This window comes from Garra rufa, chromosome 8 (genome assembly GCF_049309525.1).
Source record: "Garra rufa chromosome 8, GarRuf1.0, whole genome shotgun sequence".
In the NCBI taxonomy this organism is placed as follows: domain Eukaryota; kingdom Metazoa; phylum Chordata; class Actinopteri; order Cypriniformes; family Cyprinidae; genus Garra; species Garra rufa.
In genome coordinates, this window is record NC_133368.1 from 35786681 (window position 1) to 35809733 (window position 23053).

Below are 23053 nucleotides of genomic sequence, written 5' to 3' on the forward strand. Positions count from 1 at the left end.
GTAGGTGAAGTGTGTAATTTCTACTCCTCTAGCATCAACAAATGAAATCGCAAAAACAATGACTGCTTTCACACAAGTTTCCCAAACACTCCCCCTGTCTACTAGTAGCGGGATGAACAATAGCCCATGCCACAAACTCATCCCAATGGTTGAGCTGATGTTGCACACATGTTTTTTGCCACATGGAACATTTACAGATTTTTTTTTTTCAATGCAGAGTTTAGCTTTATTCATTATTCATTATTCATTATGCATTATTCAATAAAACAGAAAGAAGATATGCAGATTTCTCCTCCACAGCTTTATTTATGCTGTTCAAAAGGAAGATGTGTCATTTCAGCTAAAAAAACAATTTTCAATAACACTTAATATAACTGCACTGCTTATATTGTTGGTACCACTATGTTGCATTTCTAGTGCTTTTCCTAGTGTCTTTGGAAAAGGTATCTGCTAAATGAATAAATCTACAGTACATTGTATAAATGTTCATTCACTATTCCACATTATTTTCTGCCTTTTCCACATTATTTTCTGCCTTTTCCCCAATAATAATTTGCAATAGTATTAGAATTATTCACTGCAAAGAATGTTGTTTTAGTTAGTTATAACAAATTTTGTTGAGATAATGTAATATCCAATTGTAAGTTCAGCTTTGACAACCACAGATTCTTGTTTAATTTCATAGTTGCTTTAATGCTATTCATATTGAAAGACTGTGGTAACTTGGTATTATGATAATAAACAAGTTTAGCCCTGATGCCTTTAAGGCTACTAGTAGACCACAACTACTGAAAGAGCTTACAAACGGCAGAGACAAGAACCGTTAAGTGCCATCCTGACAGGATGTAAACATGCCAACGCTTGAGTTTAGACTCCTTGTGGGGAAAATCAATGGTGCGGCATTTGGTTTAAACCTATGCTTATATCCATTGCCACCTTTAAGCTCTTTCATTAGCTGTGGTCAACATTTTTAGTATTTTATTTTCCAAATTGTGTATTCTGAGTTGTGTTGTGGTAAAAATACCAACAGGTAGTGCCAGTAGCTCACAAAGTGCAACCAATTCATGTCACCGAAAATAATGGCACCCCTCATAGTCCAAAATATGTATAGAACAATGTGGATTTTTTTTTAAATTACATAAATCTTTCATGGGTTTTCTACTACATATTTCAGTAAGAGACATCATTTGCATTATATTAAGCCATACAAGTCTTAATACCTTAAAGTAGAGGTTCACTTCTAGAAATAATTTACAGATAATTTACTCACCCCCCTGTCATCCAAGATGTTCATGTCTGTCTTTCTTCAGTCGTAAAGAAATTATGTTTTTTAAGGAAAACATTTCAGGATTTCTCTCCATATAGTGGACTTGGTGTCTGTGAATTTGAACTTTTAAAATGTAGCCTCAAAGGGGCTCTAAACAATCCTAGCCGAGGAAGAAGTGTCTTATCTAGCGAAACAATCGGTTATTTTCTAATAACAATTTATTAATTGACCATTTTTAACCTTAACTGCTCGTCTTGTCTAGCTGTGGGACCTGCGTGTATTCCGGTTCAAGACAGTTAGGGTAGGAAAAACTCCCATCTCATTTTCTCTTCCAACTTTAAAAATCGTCCTACATTGCTGTTAACCTTTTTTTGTAAAGGGAATTTGATCTTCTTTGCACGCTTACTTTGTAAACGCTGGGTCGGTACTTCTGCAGCGATGTAGGACGATTTTGAAGTTGGAGGAGAAAATGTGATGGGAGTTTTTCGACATACCCTAACTGTCTTGAACCAGAATACACAGAGTACACGACTAATACGCAGAGTACTAGACTAGACGAGCATTTGAGCATTTTTTAGAAAATAACCAATAGTTTCGCTAGATAAGACTCTTCTAACGGCTGGGGTCATGTAAAGCCCTTTGAAGCTGCATTTTAACTGCATTTTGCAAGATCACCATAGAAGTCCACCATATGGAGATAAATCCTGAAATGTTTTCCTCAAAACTTGAACATCTTGGATGACAAGGGGCTGAGAAAATTATCTGTAAATATTTGTTATGAAAGTGAACTTCCTTAACTTCTCTCTTTCCATATGCTGCTACACTTTTCTTTTCATCACTTTTTGTCCAGTAGTAACACTGTACTGCTTGTATGTCTAGATAGACAAAATATCTCCTTTTCAGTGTTGTGTGTCCGTGTGTGTGCATGTCCTTCACCAGTCAGGCAGAAATATGACAGCCACAACCAGGCTGATAGTTCTTCCAAATCATGGCGTTCGGCCCTGACAGCTCCAATCTCCTCTCGCTTTCCCTCGTTCTCTCCCTGCCCACAGAACAAGAGAGAATGATCTGGCTGCTCTGTTTCTTATTTAAATGAAAATATTATTACATTATGTCATGTTTCATTTATCTGGAGATGGAGTCTCATAGAAATCCTCTCTCCACCATTGCCCTCTTTCTCTCTCTGCAGCCATAAATGTATTGCATTTTAGGCGGTCCACTTACATTAGAAGAATGAGGCCTTGTTAATCCACTTCATTTTGTTTTTCATCTATCAGTCTTTTTATGAGTGTTTTTTTTCATCAGCAGACAGTTTTATTTTTCCTGGAATTGATTTTTACTAATAGAACTGTTTTTTGTGTTATTTTTGCAACATTTACAAATATCTTTTTGACATATAGATTTTATTTTATTTTTTTCTACTTTTTTATTTGTCCCAGACCCACACTTTCAGTCTTAAAATTGGAACATCCATCATAAATATATTATTATATGTAATAATGAATGAAAAAAAAGTGTGCTATTTGAATTGTATTGAGTGAAAAATATTTTTATAGTATTGAAACGTGTAATATATTTGAGTTTATATCTATAATTCTGAATTTATATTTAGCAATTTTGACTTTTGTCTCTAAATTCTGGGTTTTCATATCACAATTCTGCATTTATATTTTGCAATTCTGACTTTTTCCTCTCAATTCTGGGTTTATATCTCACAGTTTTGAATTTTATATTTTGCAATTCTGACTTTTTCCTCTAAATTCTGGGTTTATATCTTACAATTCTGAATTTATATTTTGCAATTTTGACTTTTTCTCTGAATTATAGGTTTATATCTCACAATTCTGAATTTATATTTTGCAATTCTGACTTTTTCCTTTAAATTCTGGGTTTATATCTTACAATTCTGAATTTATATTTTGCAATTTTGACTTTTTCTCTGAATTCTAGGTTTATATCTCACAATTCTGCATTTATATTTTGCAATTCTGACTTTTTCCTCTCAATTCTGGGTTTATATCTTACAATTCTGAATTTATATTTTGCAATTTTGACTTTTTCTCTGAATTCTAGGTTTATATCTCACAGTTTTGAATTTTATATTTTGCAATTCTGACTTTTTCCTCTAAATTCTGGGTTTATATCTTACAATTCTGAATTTATATTTTGCAATTTTGACTTTTTCTCTGAATTATAGGTTTATATCTCACAATTCTGAATTTATATTTTGCAATTCTGACTTTTTCCTTTAAATTCTGGGTTTATATCTTACAATTCTGAATTTATATTTTGCAATTTTGACTTTTTCTCTGAATTCTAGGTTTATATCTCACAATTCTGAATTTATATTTTGCAATTCTGACTTTTTCCCTCTAAATTCTGGCTTTATATCTTACAATTCTGAATTTATATTTTGCAATTTTGACTTTTTCTCTGAATTCTAGGTTTATATCTCACAATTTTGAATTTATATTTTGCAGTTCTGACTTTTTCCTCTAAATTCTGGGTTTATATCTTACAATTCTGAATATATATTCTGCATTTTTTGACTTTTGTCTCTAAATTCTGGGTTTTTATATCACAATTCTGAATTTAGATTTTGCAGTTCTGACTTTTTTCCCCTCAATTCTGGGTTTATAACCTCATAGTTGCTAGAAAAAAGGTTTGAATTGTAAGATCAAAAATTTCAATTGCCTTTTTGAAAATATACAAAAATACAAATGATTTTGTTCATGAAGTTCGTAAACTTTAATATGTTTGTTTTGATTCTGTAAATATTTAGGAAAGATAAAGACAAAAACTATGTATACAAGGTTTTATTGTGAAAGTTATATTTAAAAAGTTATTTTTTTGTTTTAGTTTTTTTAGTCCACAAGGCCAAATGTGCCTACAGTTAAAGAAACCTTTCTATATTTGACAGAAAATCAAAATAGATCCGTAACCTTCTGAATAACCTATTTTTATACGTGCGGAATCACCAAGGTGTATAAAACAGGCATACAGTATGTCTCCAGTGATATATATAGCAGGAAGATAATTAGTTTTCATATCAAGTGATACGATTGTGATTAAGATGAGGATGAATTCTCGACCTTGTAGTTTTAAATACTTCTGTCTAATGATGGAGGGAGAAAAAGAGAGGTGTGGGGTCTGAGTGGTAGAAAATGAGCGAGCGTGAGAAAGAGAGATTCTTCCATAATTACAAAAACACTCATTAGAGTTTTTAATTAGCTTTCTGATTTAAACTCAGGAATAATTTCTATTTTATGCTCTCTTCAATCACACGCTCTTAAACTAATGAGCTCTTCCTTGCTTTATTTCATTCCATTTAATGCCTTTGTAATTGTGCACATTTAATAAGGATTCGGAGCAAAGCATTAAATGTGTGCATTACAGAACGTGATCAGAGGAACGCGCACACACACCGCTAATCATTAATCAGTTCTCCACGTTAAACAGCCTCGTACAAATGATGACCGCTGCTCTGTTAGCATGCCAATGAACATTGCAGCATGTTAATACTAACTCTGTGTTTATTACTAACCGTGCTGAAACTGTGGGGTCCAGAAGGCTGAAACCACTTGTGAATATGCTTCTGTTTTGCATTTTTTTATTTAAGAGGTCTTTTTTTTTATTACAGATTACAGTTGAATTTCAGAATGTTTTGCTTTAATAACATTAATATTTAATAACATTTAATAACAAATTACAACCAAAAGCTGCACAATGTGGCATCATATCAGTGTTTTATTTTCCAACTTGTTGCGGTAAAATAGCAACAAGTAGCATCAGTAGCTCACAGAGTGCAACCATTTGATGTCATTGAAATAATGGTGCCCCCCATAGTCCAAAATATGTATAAACAATGTAGATTTTTTTAAATAACATACAACTTTCATGGGTTTTCAACTACATATTTCAGTAAGAGTCGGAGACATCATTTGCGTTATATTACGCCATACATGTCTTAATTATTGGGGTTCCTATAAAAAAAGGGTTTAGAAATCCTCAAAATGTTTAAATTTGAAGTTTTAAATGGGGGGAAAAACCTCCAGTGTGATATTAGACTTTTGGACCCCACTGTACACTCTTGAAAATACAGGTCCTTTATTCGCATTGATACTTTGAACATCTAACATCCACTTGAACTTCTAACATCCACACACAAAAGGTGTTTATAGAAATATATAGAAAAAGATTCTATATCCTCCTGACTACCAGGAAAATAATGTTTTGAGATTTTAGTTTTTTTCATGTCATTACATTGTTTGAAAAATTATATTTTATTTATATGTTATGACTTTAAAAAAATCTTTTTTTTAAATAAAAAGACATGAGTAGACATAAAAAGGCAAAAACAGTACAATTTTTGTTTTAATCACGAACCAATTTTTATTTTTCATACCAAACTTTATATAAAGATGATTCTCAACTATTCTCAACTAAAGATAATTACAGAATGATTTGATAAACCATTTTTCTTTATGAAAAAAAAAATTGTAAAATGGCCATGAACATGTTTTCCCATTATAAACAATGTATCTATAAACTGTGTATAATTTGCATATTAATGTGTTTTTGGGACAATATTTAATGAAAAAAATAAGTGTAATACTGGGAGTAATAATTGGCAAGATTTTCATAATAATATCTAATGTTTCATAGCAATATTGAAATATAATTTCTTTCCATATTCACTTGTTGCATTTCCCAAAATGTGTAATAAACATGCACCAAGTCCTGGTGTCCTCTACAGTGGGCATGCATGAAATTAATGCCCTGTTTCATATTAGAAAGTCATATTTTAATTTGAAACCCCATAACATTTTCCTGAGATGTTGTTTTATAAGAAACAAAGTGAAAATTATTCAGATTTAAATTATCATTACAAAATATTATCATATTTCCATAAGGGTGTTAAATTTGATCACTAAATTAATGTCAGCCATTTTTAAAGACCAAGTAGAGGGAGTGGTCATGGTGAAACGTCCAATCATTTGGTATCTCTGAAAAGCCCTGAATGTGCTCTGTACAGGACATCCAGACTTAAAACACTGACATGTAAGGTCTCAGAGAAATCGCTAAAAACTTTTGTCCTCTACAGAGGACAAAACTCCATTGCTGGTAGTCAGGAGGATTTATTATTAATGTTCTTCAGACTTAGGAAAAAGGTTTAAAGGGGTCATATGATGTTGCTAAAAAGAACGTTACTTTGTGTTTTTGGTGCATTATTGTGGCTCCTCTCTGCCCGACCTTTCTGAAATGCGTTGATTTTTACAAAGCTCATCGTTCTGAAAAACGCAGTGTGCTCTGATTAGCCAACTATTCAGTGCATTTTGATTGGCCCGAATACCTCAAGCGTGTGACGAAAATTTTATGCTGTGATTCCGTGTCCCAGCACGACGTGACAGAAACAATAAACCCATTATAATTGAGGCACTTGTTGCATCCAGTGAGGACATAATTACTAATTATGATGACTTATACTGTCTTTTTTACACATTGCGCTGCGTCACACCACAACATGTAAACACAACACTGTGTCTGCATTTGTGATCTTAAAAATGACAAACAACAAGCACTACTACACACTGCTCAAAACTTGTGTTTGAATTGCCAGTAACAAATTATTTCAATTTAAAAATGTACTTACAGGTTGTGAGTCAGAAGCGCCAAACTGTCCTTGCAAAGTTGGAATTGCACCACTTTGTAGTGTGCACAGCCGGCATTGTAGGCTACTCTCCCAGGATCAGGAAACAGTCCTCCGTAAAATGTGCTGCACACACTCGAACATTTGCATTGTACTGTTCAGGAACAGTGTTGTAAATATAACTTAACCACTGATTTGTATTTGTGTACTCATTTGGAAGGCCAAACCAAGTATTTTCACTTTTGCAACTAAACACACAGCGACATGGAGGCGGCTACAACAATACTGCTACGCCTTCTTTCTTTGCGTGTACATTTGGGTGGTGTTATGCAAATTTTCCCACACCATGACGTAGATTTGTGGGGTTTGGTTTGAATGAGCCATTTTAGGAAGGTGTGGCTTAGTCTTAACTTTTATAAAGAATATCTCTTTGGGTTTGAGACTTTAATCTTTGGAACTTTACAGATCTTATATATGCACAAACAGCTTGTAACACTCCAAAGACAAAGGAAAACATGAAATCACATCATACGACCCCTTTAGGGTTCTTGGGGATCCCAAGAAAAAAACTTTTGGAACCTTTATTTTTAGGAGTGTTTATGAATCCTTGTTTGTTTCTGTGCAAGTCCATGCATGTTTATGTACAGTACATGTAGCAAACCTATAAAGTAGCAGCTGTCTTGGTTAGCACATCTAAGCACATATGTTTGTTGTTGTCGGTGTGGTGGATGTGAGCTGTAATGCAGAGTGCAGACTCGGGTCATAGGGGGTGTCAGGTCCCGCAGTGCACATGTCATTGGAGCTCTGTTTGCTGCTGCGACTCAGGCAGAACAGGCTGTTAGCTTTGCCCTTCGCCATCTCTGAGAAACACACTTGCAATATCTGTACCCACAACACAGGCAGGGAAGTGTGCGGCATTCAAAACGAGCTCCGGCTCAGATCGGAAGAGAATGAATATCACAGCATGGCACCTGTGCGCGCCTGTTTACTGTAACAGGATGTGATGTCGAAAGTCACTCTGAAAGTTGAGGCAGTGTTACAGCTAGACTAGTTTCTTATTCTCATGCACCTTCAGGTCCCTGCAACACAGATCAAAAGGAGAAAAGGAGCTTTGGTAGATTTGGGTTTTATGTAGACAAATATGACCGTGTGCTGAAGGGCACTTCCTGTAGATAGTTACTGCATACCAGATAACCAGTACAACAACCTGAATGCAACATTTCTTTTGAAGAAAAGTTGTAAAAAAGTGGCAATATCAAGTAACTTTCAGTGGATTTCTAGTTCCCAGAAGGCTTTTGCACAGGACTAGTTTGAGAATGTAAATTTGGAAGAAATATTCCAGGTTCAGTACGAGTTAAGCTCAGTCAGCCTTTGTTCACTGGAGGATGGAGGATATAGTGGGGCACTTACAATGAAAGTGAATGTGTATAATCTATGAACATTGAAACACTCACTGTTTCACTAATATAGTTTACAATATGTCTGTATCGGTGTACAGATATTGCTTCGTAATTGTCTCTCTGTGTAGTTATATCCTATTTTACAGTCTTGTAGCAATGACACTATAACTAATACCCTAAAATGGCTTCCAAAATGATGATTTAGAAATTAACAGATCAAATAATATGTCAAGTTGTAACAGAAGCAATAATGTGCTTTCATAATCTTAAGAACTTTACATTTATGCTTTTAAATCCTTAAAAAGCCCCATTTACTTCCACTGTAAGTGCTTCAATATAACCTTAAGAGAATAAGTCAAATGAAACTGGAAACTGAATTATGAACTCAGTATATTGTGCCCAGATCAGACAAATATGTTCATTGTGAAAATGTATGTCATGAATTTAAATTAGACTGCACTTATGTTTTTAAAATTGAAAATGTTGCTAGCTATCTAGTTTGTATTATTTATTGTCAAAATACTACTTAAGATGAAAATTCTTTTGGTTGAATGCCTCTCTAGTTCTCAACTTAAAGGGATAGTTCACCAAAAAGTGAAAATTCTGTCTTTTATTACTCACCCTCATGTCGTTCCAAACACATAAGCTCTCGTTCATTTTCAGAACACAAATTAAAATATTTTTGATGAAATCCAAGACCTTACTGACCCTGACAGCAACACAACTGACACCTTCAAGGCCCAGAACGTTAGTAAGGACATCGTTGAAATAGTCCATGTGGTTCAACGGTAATGTTGTGAAACTACGAGAATACTTTGAAATTACTCCGCTCCAGGTTTTCCACTGCCTACTTTCTGCTTTCTCCAGCCTCAAAACCCAGCTTTGAGTTGTTCCTTTTTGATAAAAGTAAAAATAAAAAGTATAACAATGTCACCTCTCTGTTAGTACCTGCTTTGACTGACTCAGAAAGTCTGAAAATGTCATTACCGTCCCATTGCCCTGTCCCTCACGGAGGCACAAGTCTGTGTGATTTTCTCAGGTGGAGTATTTTAGTAAACAAACACACAAACAAGGGGATGGTTTGGTCTGAGGGAGCAGCACATAATTAGCACTTCTTCTCCCAATTGGCTTTTCTTTAATAAAGTTTCACCCCATGTCAGAAAATAATTGGCTCACTCACTGTTATGCTGTTTACTTTTCCTCAGCCTTCATTGTGGCGTTAATCTCCTTCGGATAAGCAGGTCTGCATTGATGTGTTGCTGGGAAGAGGGGTTAGAGTTGTCCCCAGACAGACTGACAGACCTACAGACAGACAGACAGACAGGAAGAAAGGAGACATGCAGGCTGGATGCACTCATACCTGCCATGCTCCCTTCAAGCGGCTCTCTAATGGGAATACACTGAGACAGGCAAGACAGGAGGGCACAGATAAGTTTGGCTGGATGACAGCCATGCCGACAGAAAGACAGCTCTGGAGCTGTAATGAAAGAGAGAGAACAGAAAGGAATGAAGGGAAGGAGAGGTGGAAGTACATGAAGGGATGTTTCAGGACCTTAGCCGTCTTACTGAATTTACATTTTAAGCTTTAGCTTTAAGATCATATTTGGTCTTTCAGGCCCATAGCCAGGGGGGGTTCGGGTGGTTCGAACGAACCACCCCATATTGCCAAAGGTCCATAATTTAAATACATTTTTTTTTATAAACAAGTGTTCTTTTAAATAACGACATTGAATTAGTGTAAAAGCTTTAATTATTAAAGATGTCATACATTTGGGCAAGGAAAGACAAGAATCGCATTATGGATTAAATGCGATAGTCATTTAAAGCATGCCACACGGACCGTTTATACTGTATCCGCTCAGATCACAGCAGCGGAGCGCAAATTCACTAAAGCAGACGCGTTTACTAGCGAGCACTAAACAGTGCTGTACGATCCACAATGAAGCGCTTGAATTTAATAAAAGAACACAAATGACTTTGCGACTTAAACAGGCGAAACAGCGCTGACAAACAGGAGAAACACTGTGCGCGACGATACAGTCAGAATCATTTACCATGTAGCCTTTTTATTTTACACTAACTGCACCATGCATTGCGGTAGAAATGCGGAATATTATATTAATGTAGACATGTATTAACTGTAAAGAAGTAATGTAATATAAGTATAGTATAGCATTTGTGCATTTGTACTAAATTTATTTAGACCACTGTTCTTTATACAAATACATAGAAAATATGTGGGCTAGTTAATTTTTATACCATGGTGTTAAGGTGCTATAGGCCTATGTGTGTGTTTTTACTGGTTATCATGTATGCTACTAGCAAGGGTTCATTTTAATAACTCAAACAGTCAGAATAATTACATTTCACCATAAAAAATGAGCTTTGTTACAATTTTTACAGATGTTATTGTTTTTTATGAACATTATCTGAGCTGTAAATCATGATAGAGGTTTAATATTTTACTAGACATTGCTTTATCCCGCTCATTCAATATTAATTCTATTTCTGCAGGTCTTAAAAAAGGAAACAAAAAGCCTTAATTTTGATTTAAAAAATCCTGCAGATACCATGTAGGCCTATATAGTTAAACAAAATTCCTTTCTTGATATTTGTGTTTTGAAAAGGAGGACACTGCATAGGGCTCCGAGGTTGAAAGGGGCCCAGAAAACTCAGTGCAGGGGTGTAGCATGGGTCAAGGAAGAACACGGTACTTTCTGACTAGAGGCAGTTCTGGACCCTTTTTAGATTTGTCATCAACTTTTTTATTTTTCATGTTCAATTTGCACAGTGAACATAGTTGTAGCTCTTATTTTTGAACTCTCAAAATGCACCAAATTAATGGATTTACCTTTAAAATGTATAAAATTTTCTCCAGGGGGGCATGCCCCCGGACCCCCCTAGAGGGATACACATTCACCCACCACTGTCTCTCGAAATCTTACATGACCATGCTGTGGGCCCTAAACCAACACCATTACCCCCTGATGTTTTGGCTCAAGCCAAGTATTTAAATCCTACACAAACAAACTCAGTTAGAAGTGTGTCAGTATAAAGGATCTGTGCATTTATTGCATTAACAATGTCAGTTGTGGCTCTTTATTAATTGCTTTAGGTATTTGTGTATATTTACTGAATAAGGTAGTACATGATCTTGGTAAGTTTGACCTCATTGTAGTAAATATGTTTGGTGCATCAAAAATCATGCTTATTAACTAAGATACCAACAGACTGCTAATCCAGCACAAACGTGCATGAGAAGTCACCAAAATGAAGTAGGCGATTTGAACCTCATAATTAAATACAAAATGGGTGGGAACTGGAAAAGGTCCACTTTTTGAAAAAAAGAACCCCCCCTTCTGCTAGGCTGGCTACGGGCCTGTCTTTGGAATGTAAATGGGCATATGATGGAAGGAAAGACGGTCAGTTCAGCGTACCCTGATGGTGATTGGTAAAGGGATAATTCACTCTAAAATGTAAAATGACTTTTAAAAATGCCTGTTCAAACCTGTATGACTGTCTTCGTTTTACAAAAGACAAAATAAAATACTTTAACATATCGACACCTTGAAATTATAGGGTAATTTGTGTACATTGGGCTTTTTATTTGGAAACAAAAAGGTTTTATCTACGAAGTGTATGGAATGCACTTTGAAAACTTTCGAAAAGAAATGAAGGTTTTTGAGGAAAACATTCCAGGATTTTTTACCCTAAGGTGGACTTTGGGGATCAGCACGTTGAAGGTCCAAATTGCAGTTTCAGTGCAACGTCAAAGGCTCTACACAATCTCAGCTGAGGAATAAGGGTCTTTTCTAGCATAACAATGTGCAATTTTCTAAAAACAAATAAAAATGTGTATACCTTTTAACCACAAATGCTCATGTTTCACTAGCTCTGTGTCCACGACTTCATTCAGTCACATTGGAAAGGTCATGATAGTTCTTCGTCTGTGTATTTTAGTTCAAAAAGGTAAGGTAAGGCAAAAAACTCCCATCTCATTTTCTCCAACTAAAAAATCATCCCTTTTCTGTAAAGCACATTCTTTACAAGTTCACTTTGTAAGCACTGGGTTGGTATCTCTTTGTACGTCACAAATGACGTCGAGCTACTAAAAGATGAGCATTTGAGGTTAAAAAGTATGTAAAATGTTATTTTTTAGAAAATTACATTGTTTCGCTAGATAAGACCATTATTCCTCAGCTGGGATCATGTAGAGCCCTTTGAAGCTGCATTGAAACTGCAGTTTGGGCCTTCAACCCATTGGGTCCCATTGAAGTCCACTATATGGAGAAAAATCCTGCAATGTTTTCTACAAAAACCTTAATTTCTTTTCGACTGAAGAAAAAAAGATATGAACATCTTGGATGACATAGGGGCGAGTAAATTATCAGGAAATTTTAATTCTGGAGTGAACTAATCCTTTAACATTTAAATGTTTTAATCGCTTTGTTATTGACCAAAAAAGTTGGCATGTATTTCAGTCAATGTAGTGGCCACTGGTACTTTTCAGACTAGTTTAGTGATTAGTGATTAGCTGTGATTTTGTGATCTGATTTGATCAGGATTAGGTTATCAGTAGTTTTCACTAAAACTGTAGCATTTGTTGTCTGGATGTGGGAATTATGTAGGATTTCATGTTTTGGGTGTGTGTGGCTCGTGATCAAGATTTATGTGACAATTAAGGGAGGAATTAATTATTAGTTTTTAATGCTGTCATTGTGAGGAACATTTTACATCAAATGGTTTGCTAGCTGATATTTTACCCAGACAGTTAGAGCAAACATAACAAATTCCCTAACAAAGGTTCAAATTTAGCTTTAGTTTTGGTATTTAACAAAGGTCAAAATCAATGAGAAGTGTTTTGAAAATGATATGCCATAATTACACAAACTCTGATCCTGAGTCTGATCCAGAATTAGATTTCTTAGAGAACAGTCGAAAATTGTAGATGATGTATTAAGGCTGTTTGGAAGAAGTCTTAGTCAATTTAAAATTATAAAAGTACATTATTATTTAACAAGATTTTTTTAATCTAAAAAAAAAATCACTTATTCTCGCCGAGGCAGCAATTATCTGATTTTAAAATACATGAAATGGTTATATTTTAAAATATAATTTGTTCTTGGCCTGACAAAGCTGAACATTACTCCAGTCTTCAGTGTCACATGGTCCTTCAGAAATCATTCTAGAATGATGAAACATTACTTATTATCTATATTGTAAACAGTTGTGCTGTTTAATATTTTTGAGGAAACAGTGTTTCATTTTTTTTTTCTAGGATTCTTTAATGATTAGAAAGTTTGAAAGAACAGCATGATTTAAAATAGAAATCTTTTTGTAACATAATACATGTCTCTACTGTCACATCTGATCAACTTTATCCATCTTTTCTGAATAAATAGTAGTGCATGTGAGTAAAGCAGTCCAGTGGATAAAAACTTGGAAGATGTATTAAGATAATTACATTTAACCTTGTGCCATATTACAGTACAAGGTACTTTGCCTCCGATTTTTTCATTTGCATCACAATAAATATGGCATCTAGCCCAACCAGGATCTATAGGGCTCTATCTATTTGTTTGAAACCCAATACGACTCAAAAACAGTGAATAAAAACCCCATACAGTGAGTCATTTAACAGTTGTGTGAATGGAGCATTGTTAAAATATAAAGCCACCCGGATAACAAGAGCACTCAAGGCCTACAGTATATAGAAGACAGTTCTTTCAACGCCGCTGTTGAACAATCATTTCCCACTTATAGTGTAACGCAATGAGAAATTGCTTCTATAAATGGATCCCTGCTGCTTTTTCGTCTCATTTTAACTATATCCTGATGTGTGGAAGCTGAACGAATGACAAAAGCCCATAGAGTAATTGTCTTTGATGTGCACGGTAGACGCTGCTTAAAAGACCTGCAAATAACTGCCATTTTCAGAAACCTCCATCATCTCAAGATTTTTTTTTTAAACCCATTGTGCCAATGCTGTTTTTACAGAAGTGAAAAAATATGGTGTGTGTGTGTGTGCGTGCGTGCGTGCGTGCGTGTGTGTGTGTGTGTGTGTGTGTGTGTGTGTGTGTGTGTGTGTGTGTGTGTGTGTGTGTGTGTGTGTGTGTTTTTAATGCATCTTTACTTATGCAGTATGCATTTAAAGGAACAGATGGTATTCTGATCGTGTCATCAGCATATTTCACAATGATTTAATTCAATTTCATAGCTGTATGTATTTACATTGATGCCTGTCACGCATTCCAGGCTGTTACAGACTAATCCCATATGTGAGTGTGTATGTGTACTTTGCACAGTCTTGCAGGACTTGATATTTCTCAGTTTATGTTGGCTTTAGGTGTCTCTGAAGTACTGACAGGTGTTTTGAAAATGATAAACACAGTTGATCGTGTCGTCTCGGTGTGTGGCACACCCATACTGAATCCGTTTCCCTCTAAAAATGTTCAAAGAATGCTTTTAAGAGTAAATTGTACTGAGGGCGAGAGAGGACTTTTCCTAGTTTTTTTATCATCGGCTACATTTTCACAATCCAGAGAAATTTTGCAGTGCCATTATCTGCGTGACTCTCAGCCAGGTTTATGAGGAAGCTTTGCTGGGTTTGATAAGGGTCCTCAGGCCATTTTCCCTGGTGTGAGTTTGTTCATCTAGCTCAGTAGGAGAAGTCAGGCATCATCACCACTCGCTACAGCCGGTAAACCAAGGAACCAGAAAACATCGTCCTCATTATCTCTCTTGTTAATCAAGCCATTTCGGCTAATCCAGGTAATCAAGTTAAACAAATGTCCCCTTAGGAAAGAAAAGTTACAAATGAGTTCTCTTTAGTATCTCAAATGTCTCCATTTCTCTCGAGAAGTATCTTGTTTCTCCTCATGAGTTTTACTAGAGATCTCAATAGTATCAAAATCTTTGCTTAGATTTGCCAACATACCTCAATCTACACTCACATTTTATTCATATGATAATTTGTCTTTGAAAATTCTGATGAGAAATGTTCAGTCCTGTTAATGTCTGTTTTTAAGACATTTTTTGAGACGCATGAAGCTGAATAACAACATTTCAAGTTGAAACAAAAATGAGGATTCCATTCAAGTATTAGTTCACTTCCAAAATAAAAATTGTCCTGAGACTTTACTCACCCCATGTCATCCAAGATGTTCATGTCTTTCTTTCTTCAGGCGAAAATAAATCAAGATTTTTGAGGGAAACATTCCAAGATTTTTCTACATATAATGGACGTCAATGGGGATGAATGGGTTGAAGGTCCAAATTGCAGTTTCAGTGCAGTTTCAATGGGATCTACACGATCCCAGCTGAGGAATAAGTTGAAAAAAAAAAATGTTAAAAATTGCTAATTTTTTTTACCACAAATGCTCATATTTCACTAGCTCGACTTCTTGCATTATGTAATCAACAGTATTGGGTGATTTTGAAGTTGGAGGAAAAATTAGATGTTTGAGAGTTTTTGGGCCTACCATACCTTTTTGAACCAAAGTACATAGAAGAACTAACCACATTGCAGAGCTAGTTCAAGATGAGCATTTGTGGTTAAACCTTCAACCTGTTGGTTCCCATTAAGTCCACTATATAGATAAAAATCCTGGAATGTTTTCCTTAAAAACCTTTATTTCTTTTCGGCTGAAAGAAAGACATGAACATCTTGCATGGCATAGGGGTGAGTAAATTATCAGGATTTTTTTTTTTTATTCTGGAAGTGAACTAATCCTTTAAAACCTCTTGAAAACATTTGACTGGTGGAGTTTTTCCCTGTGTTGATGTGGAAACAGGAAGCTAGGTCAGGAAGTTAGGTCTTGACTCTTGTGCCCTTCAGGCAGACTCAGAAATACCATAATTACGAGTTGCAAGCACACAAATGACTGAGAAGGCAAGTTTACGAGCAGAGAAACTCAGAACTCAGGGTTGATATATTGTGAGGGTTGTGTTGATTTGAAACATTGCGGAAACATTGATTTAAATCATTAGTGGAAAGCAAGAACGGCTGGTAGACAATAAGTTTAAAGCTAATCACTCAAACTTTCACTGTTTGCTTTGTGTAATCCAAACATTTAGTTTTGATACATAAATAATGATAGAAATGAATAATCTTTACTTTTTAATTTTTTTAATGAAGCGTTTGATGTTGACAATATATTTCTTTGTTTGCTTTAGGCTACTGCTGTGTAGTACTTCTGTGAAGTTTCCTAGGTGCTCTTAGTGGCAACATCTCTATTTCTTTTTTTTGTAGTTTTATATTATGAATGTGTTTTTTTTTTTTATTGAAGTTATAGTTATAGTTATAGAAGTTATAGTTGGTGGCAGGTGGTATTAAAGGAACGCTCCACTTTTTTTTGAAAATAGGCTCATTCTCCAGCTCCCCCCGAGTTAATAAGTTGAGTTTTACCGTTTTGAAATTCATTCAGCCATGCAGCCATTTTCCTGTTCTGGCGATATCACTTTTAGCATAGCTTAGCATAGATCATTGAATCCTATTAGACCAATAGCATCGCGTACAGAAATGACCAATGAGTTTCGATATTTGTCCTATTTAAAACTTGACTCTTCTGTAGTTATATCATGTACTAATACCGGTGGAAAATGGAAAGCTGTGATTTTCTAGGCCAATAAGATTAGGAACTAAACTCCCATTCCTAGAAAATCACAGCTTTACATTTTCCGCCAGTATTACGATATAACTACAGAAGAGTCAAGTTTTAAATAGGACATTGGCATAGGTCATTTTTGAACCCGATGCTATTAGTCTAATAGGATTCAATGATCTATGATAAGCTAAGCTAACTGAATGGATTTCAAAATGGTAAAACTCAACTTATTAACTCGGGGGTAGTTGGAGAATGAGCCTATTTCCAAAAAAAGTGGAGTGTTTCTATAAGGGAAGGGAAATTCTCATTTTAGAGAGTATGTGATTGGACAAGAATCTGTTAGATAAATCATCAGTAAGCTCTGATGGTTTGAAATGAGCAAAATCTGCGTTGAACTCATCACCGGTGATGACAGCGAGATACATGCTGGTATACTTTAGGAAATGTGTCCAAGTGGCATCCGACCTGCTCTGTTGTCACGTTGACTCATGCGACATGCCAGAAATCTGTCATGACATTATATTTATTTTCTTATAAAAGTAACAGAATGTAATGTAATGTTACATTCAATTTATTAGCAACAAAGTATCTAAGCATGGATCATGAAATATCCGTCTTTGATCTCATATCTGTTATGAGAAGTCAGAACTGTCCGTCTTTTCTGCAGTTATTATACTACTTCCTTCACTGCAGCTGTCTACTCTTGTCTACTTTTCAAGTCTTGGAACATTTTAAATGAGTTTATCACTAAAAGTAAACTTTTGTAACTTTACAGGAGTACACTAGCATATAGTTGACCTCAGAGTTAACAAACTCCACATTTTGATTTGCTTTTTAGTTTGCTGATCTATAAAAGCACAACATCTGAGCAACAACATTTTCCTCTGGGATACTATTTTGGAATCCAATATTGTGTTACAAATACAGATATGTCAAAAATCATAACTTCAAAAGAACCAAATGCTTCATGCTTAGAGGTCTAATCACTACACTCAACAACTACAGCATGTTATATATGTGAAAGCATTGTAATGCTGTGATGTTACCCTTGAGTGTGCTCTCTTCCAGGTGTAATCTAATGGTCAGGTTGGCACTGATGTGTCGTTTACTGGGCTCGGTTCACTTTAATGAAACATGAGAGAGACTGCACTGCTCTGGCTCAGGCGGCTAATTAAACCAGGCTTTTATTTTAGCCCGTCATTTGATCTGATCCAATTAAACCTGTGCTGAGCGTAGCCAACATCAGCAGCACCTGGTCACACTCACTCTCCTCTTCATTAAAAAACTGTCACTGCCGTTAAAATAGGTCTAATATGTCTAGTAAACGATGTTCGAAAAAAGCAGCCCATAAATGAATTTAGAAACATCCCTTATCTCTTTGAATAAAATGAAACAAAATATAAGATTATTAATACAGTGCCTTGCAAAAGTATTCATACCCCTTCATTTTTTCACATTTTGTTTTGTTGCAGCATTATGTTAAACTGCTTTAAATTAGTTTTTCCCCACATCACTTTACACCCCATACACCATAATAATGACAAAGCAAAAACCAGATTTGCAAATTTTACAAATGTATTAAAAATAAAACACTGAAATAAGTACATTGCATAAGTATTCATACCCTTAACTCAGTACATAGTTGAAGCACCTTTACAGCCTCAAATCTTTTGGGGTATGATGTGACAAGCTTTGCACATCTGCATTTGGCAATGGTCTGCCATTCTTTGCCTCACCTTTTCACCTCTCAAGCTCTGTCAGCTTGGATGGGGGCTGGCAGACATTTTCTAGAGTCCTAGTTGTTCCAATCGTCTTCCATTATGGATAATGCTTCTGTGAACCTTCAATGCAGCAGATTTTTTTTTTTTTAACTCTTCCCTAGATCATTGCCTTAACGCAAGTCTCTCATTGAGCTCTACAGGCAGTTATCTTGACCTCAGGACTTGGTTTTTGCTCTGATATGCATTTTCGGCTGTGACCTTTTCTGAGAGGTGTGTGCCTTTCTAAATCATACTCATTCAAATGAATTTGCCACAGTTTAACTCCACTCGAAGTGTAGTAACATCTAGAAGCAATATGAATGCTCCTGAGCTAAATTTCGAGTGTCCCAGAAAAGGGTATGAATACTTATGCCACAGGATCTTTTCAGTTTTTTTGTTTTTAATAAATTTGCACAAATGTTAAAAACCTATTTTTTGCTTTGCCATTATGGAGTAGGGAGTGTAGATTTATGTGGGGAAAAAAGTAATTTAAAGTAGTTTAACATAAGGCAGCAACATAACAAAATGTGAAAAAAATTAAGGGGTATGAATAATTTCACAAGGCACTGTAGTTTATTTTTTCCTTCAAAGACTACGCAGATGTTTTTGAATTTTGTTTTTAAGTCATCTTGTCTCTTGTTATGTTGATGGTGTACTTGATGCTAAGCTTTGATGCTCTTGGGATCTGGTTTCTTGCAGGTCAGTAAATTTCGAGGAAGAGTCAATATCGTGGAGGCAGAGTTTTTCCCCTTGGCTACACAATCTATCTTTACATGGATTTCCTGGAATATAATCACAGTATGATGATCTCCCTAGGACCAAAGTTGAATCTGAGTAAAAGGAGTTTGTTTCTGGAATTATTTAGTTTTCCAAAACAAATCCATCCTATAGAGAGCCAGTTGCGTTGGCTCTATTGATGCGAGCAATCACTTCTGTGCCGATAAACTGTCTTAATCAAATATTGCAAGCGGATATGACTATTAATCAGGTTAAGTTTTCCACTCTGGAGTGCTGAGAATCAATACGTCATAATGGGTTTGAGTACTTTTGTTTTTCTCGAATCTTACTTTTTGAACTTTCTTATTGATGAGCATCCTTTATTGCACAAAGAAATCAGTCAGTTAAAAGTAATAAAAATGTATCTTTCCCCATGCTGCCCGGCTGAAATTGAACGGTGGAGCGAGAGTGATGTGTACAGTCTTTCCCCACTAGGCAAACTCATTTGGAAATTTCTATTTCACTGACAGCACGGCTTCCTGACATTTCTTTTCTCAAAACAAATCAATGTTGACATTTTCCGCACGCCTCCTGACCGTTAGCCTTAAGACTGGGAAGCCTTTGAGTGAAGGAAGATATTTGTATTTCCATACTTCACTCCCACTTTCTTAATCCATACTTTAACATTCTCTCTTGACTTGTGATGGCTGGTGTTTGCAGAGCTGGGGAAGGAAACCCCTGCTGCGCTGCTTTGAATCCATTGCTTTTTAAACTTTGCATATTGAAAGTCTCTTGCATGTCTGTGCTTGCCTCACTGTAGAAAGCTGAGAAAAAAAAATGAAATGAAATTAGAAAAGACTGATAACAAGGAGAGAGAAGGCAGGTGTTTGAAACAGTTACCAGTGGAAATCAAAGATGAGGTGATTTTTTTTTTTGTAGTAGCAGGAAGACGTGAGAGTTCAAGGGAGGATAGCTGAATGCTACCTCAAATGTTTTCTGCTGTGATATAGTGTGAAATGATGGATGATGCCATATGTTTTGTTTTCATTTGTATAGTTATCATCAAGGCCAATTAATGAGTCAGTCTTGCATTGCAACTGAACATTTACATGAATTGATCTTGTGCATACATTTTTATTCTTTGCATACTTAAACGTTTGGTGTTCAGCAAGATAACATAATCTAACTGGCTAACAAAATAGCTAAAATTATAGTAATTAGTGTTGAAAGCCTCATTAAGAATGTGTTAAAATCAGTGATCATGTTTTGCATCATATGGCATTATGAATTTATGGAGTTATATCTGACCCTGGACCACACAACGAATCATAGGGGTCAATTTTTTAAAAGATAGGACAATATTTGGATGAGATACAACTGTTTGAAAATCTGGAATCTGAGGTCTGCGAAAAAATCTAAATATTGAGTTAAGTTCTTGGCAATGCATATTACTAATCAAAAATTAAGTTTTGATATATTTATGGTAGGAAGTTTACAAAATATCATCATGGAACATGATCTTTACTTAATATCCTAATGATTTTTAGCATGAAAGGAAAATCGATCCTTTTGACCCATACAGTGTATTTTTAGCTATTGAGACTTAAGATGGGTTTGTAGTCCAGGGTCAAATATTACAGCTGTATAATTTTCATATTGTAAATTTTAGTGAACAAATGTGTAAATAAAGTTTGAGTTTGTAGTAAATAAACTACAGTTCACAATTTTGATGTCATTTTAGATTTAGTTTTTAGATTTTTTAAATTAAAATTAATACTTTTAAAATTTTACTTTATTCAGCAAGGATGCATTGCATTGATCAAAAGTTTAAACGTTGTTATATTGTTACAAAAACATTCTATTCATTAAAGAATCCTGAAAAAAATGTTCTGATAAAATAGCTTTGTCATCGCTGAAATATTTGATATTCTGAAATATTTGAAAAAATTCTGTCATTAATTACTCACCCTCAAACCCGTTCCAAAGCCTGTTAGATCTTTGTCCATCTTCAGATCAAAAATGAAGATATTCTTTTAAAATCAGAGAGCTCTCTGACCATGCATAGACAGCAACGTAACTGCCACATTCAAGACCAAGAATGGTAGTCAGGACATTTAATAAAATGGACATCGATTCAACCATAATTTTATAAAGCTTGCTTATGTTGCTGTTTATGCAGGGTCAGAAAGCTCTTGAATTTCATCAGAAATATCTTAATTTGTGTTCTAAAGACCAACAAAGGTCTTACAGGTTTGGAACGACATGAGGGTGAGTAATTTATGACTTTTTTTTTTTTTTTTTTTTTTTGGATGAGCTAAAACTTGAATACTAGTGTACTTTATATCCCTAACTATAACAGAGATACTTGCCTTGGCAAACATCACCTGGAAGAAGGTCACGCAACAACAGAAAGTCAGTTTGAAAGTGTTTCAAAGGCTCATGGCTAGCATTTTTATGTCTATGCACATTCACACTCATTGAGACCTGGCAAGGGATGTACAATTTTGTCAGGGACACAATTGAGATTTGCCTTAATCTGACAGACCATTTATCTTAAACTGTGTCTCAGTATGATAGCAATCTTGTGCCATTGTTCATCTTCTGCTCTACCTGACTGAACGTTGAACTTCTGCCAGATCTATGAATGGCAACGGGTATCTGCAGACTCCCACCGCTTGGCGGATTTGATCTGGTCCTTTTCCTCTCCTCTGGGCTTGTTCCTTGTTGTTTGTCTCCTTATTTTTCTTTATCTCTCTCTCTCTCCCCTTCCTCCTTCCGCTCCCCCTCCATCAGTGGTCGAGTTGATGATCAGGCACAGAGCAGATGCTCCCTGCCCAAGTGGCCATCTCCTTTGACTACCCATCAGGCTGCTGAAATGGGAAACGCAGCCTCCATGTGTGAAGAGCTCTGAGAATAATGCAGTCATTACCATTCCTGCCTGACCTGCCACAGTCACACACCCCTTATGTGCTCCTGTATCAGCCACACAGAGCACCGACCGCACTAGACGCCGCACATCCAAGGACCTCAGCCGCCAATGAATGCTTTCAGAGTGCAGCCCATAAATTCGTTGAAGAGAGGGAGCAGAAAATAGAGACACGGCGGAACGGGTGCATGGAGCTTTTGTAGTGGGTGAAGCATTCTTTGCGTTTGATTAGAGAGGGTTGGATGGAGAAGACTGAAATAAATGGAAGATTTACGAGCAGATTTTAGAGTTCATTCTGCAGTTGTTTTGTGAAAAAGGGTTCTGTTTTGTTAGAAAGCCTTTTCTGTGGAAGTTGTGGTGGCTGTTGGCTGAGCATTGACATGCTCTGGCTGTTTGGCCTGTTAGACCTTCTCTAACAGAGATGGAAATATCTCCCCACTTGCCTGTGTTTGTGAATGAATGCTCTGGAACCAGTGTGTTCTGCTTAATACTACGTAGGGATCTCAAATACAAATGTGACCCTGGACTACAAAACCAGTCTTAAATAGCACGGGTATATTTGTAGCAATAGCTAAAAATACATTGTATGTTTTTTCTTTTATGCCAAGAATCATTATGATTATGTAAAGTAAATTAAAGATCATGTTCCATGAAGATAGTTTGTAAATTTCCTACGGTAAATGTATCAAAATTAAATTTTTCATTAGTAATATGCATTTCATTTGGA